Raw genomic sequence first — 5,730 nt, forward strand, 5'->3', positions numbered from 1 at the left:
TCCCTGAACTGGAGACACAGTACATCTTTTCTCTCCTCTTTAGATACACACCAATGTGTGAGGTAACTGATCAGTTCTCAAACTCTCAAGACCACTGCCTCCCAAGGAAAGTGACCTTCCTGGACTCCCAAGACCCACTAAGGATGGCTCTGGACAGCATCACTCTATGCTATTCTGTTCTCACAGCTGTGCTCCTCAGGGTCTCTGTGAAGCACTGAGACACTCGATCATCAAGGCCAGCAACTGACTCTCAGCTACATCCCGCTTACCTTCCTCTTCCTGGGTTTCCTCTGTTCTTACTCTCCATCAGCCCTCCCAACACAGGCACCTGCATAGCTCAGCAAATGACATTTACATTTGTGTTTACTGTGGTTATTTCTATACTGTTAAGGCTAAAATCATGACTGTGGTTTTGGCTTTCAAGATAAAGGGAAAAGAATAAGACAGTGGTTTATATCAGGAGCACTGACTCTGTCCCTCCCATCAAGCCTTGATCCAAGTCAGAATCTAGAATCAGGTTGGGACTCTCTCCTTTTTTCACTGAAATGAACACACACATCATCGCTGGATGCACTAAGGGCTCCCTCACTGCCTTCCACTGTGTCCTGGAATGCATGGGATCCTTGGCCCTGGGAAGCACTGCTGTGGACTCCCCAGTCAGGAACCTACCTGACACCTTCGGTGAAGTCAAGTTCAAGCATGCTGGTGTCCTGCAGTGTCTGAGTCACCTCGTTCCCTGTCTATCACAGCACCATAGTGACCATGCAGACCTTTTTCTTCTTGGCCTCCAGTGCAGGACTACTAGGCTGCATCTTTGCCACCCAAGTGCTACATCAATATTCTGCTGAGTACTGATGAGAATACCTTGCAGGGTTTATTTTAGGGTCTATTTAAGGAGTAAAACAGGCCCTGGAGTCAATAAACATTTCAAAGATTGATCTTATGGTTCTCAAATAAGATGTCTGATAGGTAGCAGACACATGAAAAAAATCACCATTTTTATAGAGCTAGTGATTCCAAACCAAATTTATCATTTTACCTCTTTCTCAGTTAGCAGAGGGTTTTTCTCCTATGTTCTCTAGTATACCAGGGGCACAGCTATGATCAGTCAACAGTTCTTGAAACTTCAAAGTTATCTTGGATATTCCACTTTTCAAAATTAAATCTATTATCCCTATTATCTATTTACCTATTATCTATTTACAGGAACAAAAACTTCATTTTACCCTTCAGTTCTTGAATGAATTTTCTAGCCAAGACACTGAGAGTTGGTACAATCTACCAGGTGGTCTACTGTTAATATTTTAATTTGGTCCCAAAAACCTTTAGGCAGCATCAATAGAAGTTAATGCTCATCCCTAAATAAAATGGCTTTTCACACACTAATACGGGGACTTATTCCCCTATTTCTTCTTCTAATATATTTAGAGTTTTATTTTTACCTTTTAACTATTCAGTTTATCTGGTGTTTGTTTTTGTGGTTTGTGAAGGAAGCTACACCATCCCTTTTCTTAAAGAGAGAGAACTGGAGGGTGTGTGGTTTGCTATCTGTACTGAGTGAGTCAGGTCTATCGAACACAAGTGCCTAAAGTGAAAGACTGAAGAGATTTGGGGGCCCAAAGCCCCAACTTTGGGGAGGCCCTATATGATGACAGGCCAATTTATAAGCTGAAGATGTCACAAGCAAGGAGGGAACAGAATCGTAGTTTCCTGGAAGCCTGGGAATCCTGTGGGATCTGGGCCACCCAGAGGTCAGTTACAGGACACACAAGATTAGAGAGACACAGAAGCGCACCAGACGGAAGAAATTCCTGCAATTCAGAGCCAGTCAGCATAAGAGATAGAGATGGGACAGGTGGAGTCTGCCCTGAGCTCACACTGCCCACCATCTGGAGGGACAGGAACATTCAGGATGTGAGGGAGTTGGAGGGAGTCTCTGCATTAGCCCAGGGTGGGAAGGATGAAACCTCAACAGTTACAGTAACAAAGAGAATTATAGAAGCAGTGTATGTGCTTTCTATTGCCATGAGAGCAAATGATCATAAATTTGGTGGCTTTAAAACAACACAAATGCGCTCTCTTTCGTTTCTGTAGGTAAGAAGTCTGACACGGCTCTTCCTGGGCTGTGTTCCTTCCTGGAAGCTCCAGGACAGAATCCATTTCTTTGCCTTTTCCAGCTTCTAGAGGCTCTTACGTCTTGTGCTCCAACCCTGCATCTCCTGGGTCATTCCTCCACGGTCGTTATCTCCTTTTGATACTCTCCCATCTCTCCCTTCAACTTTTAAGGACCCTTGTGCTTAGATTGGACCCACCCAGAAAATCCAGTATCAGCTCCCCTTCACAAGGTCGTCAACTTAATCACATCGACAAAAGTGATGTGACAGTCACAGCTTCAGGGATTAGGTAATAGACATCTTCCGAGGACAATTTCTCTGTCTACCACACATTGAAAAGGAAGAAGAAAAAAAATAATAAACCTCAAACTGCTATCCATCATACAGTGGAGAAATTGTGTTTCTGAGGCAGAAGCCATCAGTGTATGTGGGATCTGTAACTCCAGTCAGAAGGCTGTCTTAACAGGGAAAATAGCCACACTCCATGAGGCCACAGCCCTGCCTCTTTCTGATCAGATCTCTGACGGCTCCTCTCCAGGCAAGGCCAGGGCTCCAGCCTGTCCTTTTTAGGGTACAAAGATGTGGCTTCCACCAACACCGACCCTACCGTGTCCCTGAAACTAATCTGTGTTGTTCCCTGTGAAGGACAGTTTGCACAGCCAGGAAAGAGAGGTTTTAGGATGAGAACCTCTTCTTACTGGGAGGGGTGATGCTGTTGGGGAAAGGCCATGGTTGGGACAGTGACATGGGGGCAACTGCCCAATAGGAGCTCTCCAGGCTCCCCGGCCCAGTCACATGGCAGCAGTAGAGAAGTTTAGAAGACAAGGGTGGACGAGGAAGGAGCTCACTGCACATCAACAGAAGAGCTGTGGGCGCAGAAGTGCTTAAAGAAAGCAACCCGCAGGCTGCACAGGCTGCCTCCTGCTCAGGCCAGTTTGTCCTAAGAGACTTTATGATGACAAGTGTGGGAGACTGAGAATTACACAGCGTGGAGCCTGGGGCAGTAGGAAGCTGACACTCAGCAAAGAGGACGCCTGGTGTTTTGATTAGCAGTTGCCTGACAGTTGTGGCTCAGCCTATCCCATTTGAGGGCCCATTACTGGCTCAACGCTGGGCACTCATGGACAGTGAGAGACTAGCTCCCCTTGTGTTGTTCTTCCCTGGCATGTCTGTCATGGAATAAAGTGGGCCCTGCCCAGCAAGCCCCTATTGTTAAATGAAAACAGTACATCCAAGAAAGGAGTAAACCAGCTATCAATGGACTCTCCCACCTGCGTGGAAGTGTGGCCCTGCGATGTGGGGTCTTCAGTATACCACTGTCCTGGAGGATGCCTGGGAAAGAGCTAAAGCATGTAGGGGGGAAACAAAAACACTCTGCCCATGAACAGAGATGCAGACTGGTGCTTGTCCTGTAAGACACCCCCTGAACACGCCTTGTTCTATTTTCCGCAACTTGCAGCCAGTAGCCAACAGCCATCAATTGTGGCACCTGACAGCTCAACAACCTGGATACAGTCCCAACCCCTTAGGGACAAACTCTGTGGCAGCAGACTGCTCAGGATTCACACGCTCTGTTCATGAGCCACGGAAAAGGACCCTTTGGCAATGAACATCAGTGGAAGCAATGATCAGTTCTGCATCACACAGGTAAAGACCACAGCCACCTGTATATCCATCGCCCAGACTCTGGAGACCCCTTACCCTTGCCCCAGGGGTGCCACTGGGTGTCAACTACAGTGATCCCCTTTCTGGGTGCCACACAATTCCCACTTGCAGAACAGATGCAGGACATGCCGTTTGAGAACTCCTAAACGTGCCGCTGCATATCTGAATTCCCTGAACACATCCACTCAGACAGCGATGCCTCCCTCGTGGTCACGAGTGCCAACATCTGGCATTACTGTGGCATTTCACGCCCAGTATCACCCACAGACAATAGAAGCCGTGAAAAGATGGAGCGGACTCTTTTTTAAAAACTGGGGACATCATAAGTGGACCCTAATTGTGGCAATTTTCCAGAAATGTACCAACACTTAAGTACACTATTTAATTAGGATGGAGGATGAGAAAAGGCCCACCCTGCCTGCAAGAGACCCCAGCCACACAATGAGACTTCTCCCACCTCCATTTTCCCCTCCTGTGCCCACCTGCAGGAACCCAGGCCACAGGGTCTGTGCGAGGCCGAGCAGAGCTGGGGACCAGGCAGCTTGGGGACATAATGAGCACAAGCACAAGGTGACAGCTCCTAGGGTGGTCCCGCCAGCATGGCCAGCAGGATCTGAGATGCATGTATAATCTCCCAGGGATGAATCCATCCAGAGTAAGAAACGGCGAGGATTTTTTAAAGGGTTGAAACTCCCGTGCTGCAGGGACAGGTCATACAGATACTGACCATGGGGCCATGGAAGGACAGCTGTTCTGCTGGTGGGGGGAGACCTCAGACTCTCTGGAAGTCAAAGATGTTGTGGGGTGGGGGTGGGCGGCGTTAGTGACTTGGCTGTCACATGCAGGACCCCTGGCCCAGCCTGTCATCCCAGAATGCTTTGACAACCTCATCCCAGACCGTCGCCATGCCTTCCGATCTGAGTCCTGGACAACCCCTCTTGGGACACTCTGAACTGAGGACTGACTGGGTAGGCAGAATGGCTTCCACCAAACGAAGAAACAGTATTTCCTAGATGCTGATATGAACTCCCTTAGCTTCACCTTATTACGGCTGGTGCCCTGTGGTTATTCTCTACTTTCAAAACGAAAGCAAAGCCCTCCCATGCGCTTCCTGCAGAACTGAACTGGTTGCTGGCTGTCATTGCTAGCCCCGACCTGGTCCTGCTGGTGGGGCCACCTCGCCCTCTCCTGGTCTCTTACCCACCCTCCTTGGACCTGAGCCGGGGAGGCCTCCGCCAGGGGCACTTGCTCAGAACTCAGGTCCAGCTCCCCCTTCTCTGTACGTAGCAAGCAGAGGGAGCAGTGTCCCTGAACAATGGGGGGAAGTGATGCTGGGGGAAAGCAGGCACCCGCCTGTCACACACCAGTAACATGACGGAGCAGGGGAGGGGGCCCTAGAGAGGGCTGGGGAGCAGGGAGACTTCTGCCTTGGGACACAGGGCTTCATGGGAGCAGGGCCTGTGAGGATGGCGCAGACTGGGACCCAGTGGGACCAGAGGAGGACATTTCTAGGGGAGAGAACAGGGGCAGGAGCTGGAGAGCAGGGAGGGCAGCAGACAGGTTTGACTACTGAAGGGAAGTAGTCGGGGTGGGGCAGGGGGACAGAAGCAGAAGTTGAGAGCTTGCATAAGAGACTGCCTGCAGGGCCAGGGCAAAGGTGGATCTCCACAGTCAGGGCTGCAATGAAAAGTGGGGTGTTGGGTTGTATGACTCAGACACATCTGCTCACTGAAATGCCATTTACTAACTCTCAGGTGTCTCTTTCTCAGCCCCAAGTCCAGGCTCTTGAAGGCCAGTGTGGCCCTTCGGAGCCTGTCAGAACCCCATCAGTGGGAAGCATCTCCCCTGGCCTCTCTCCTCTCCAGGCCTGGTGATCACGAGTCTTGATCGACACAGACTGTGAAGAATTCTACCACTTCCTCGCGATTGTTGCTGAAAGCAGAATCCTCAC

This window comes from Budorcas taxicolor, chromosome 1 (assembly GCF_023091745.1).
Source record: "Budorcas taxicolor isolate Tak-1 chromosome 1, Takin1.1, whole genome shotgun sequence".
NCBI classification, from domain to species: Eukaryota; Metazoa; Chordata; class Mammalia; order Artiodactyla; family Bovidae; genus Budorcas; species Budorcas taxicolor.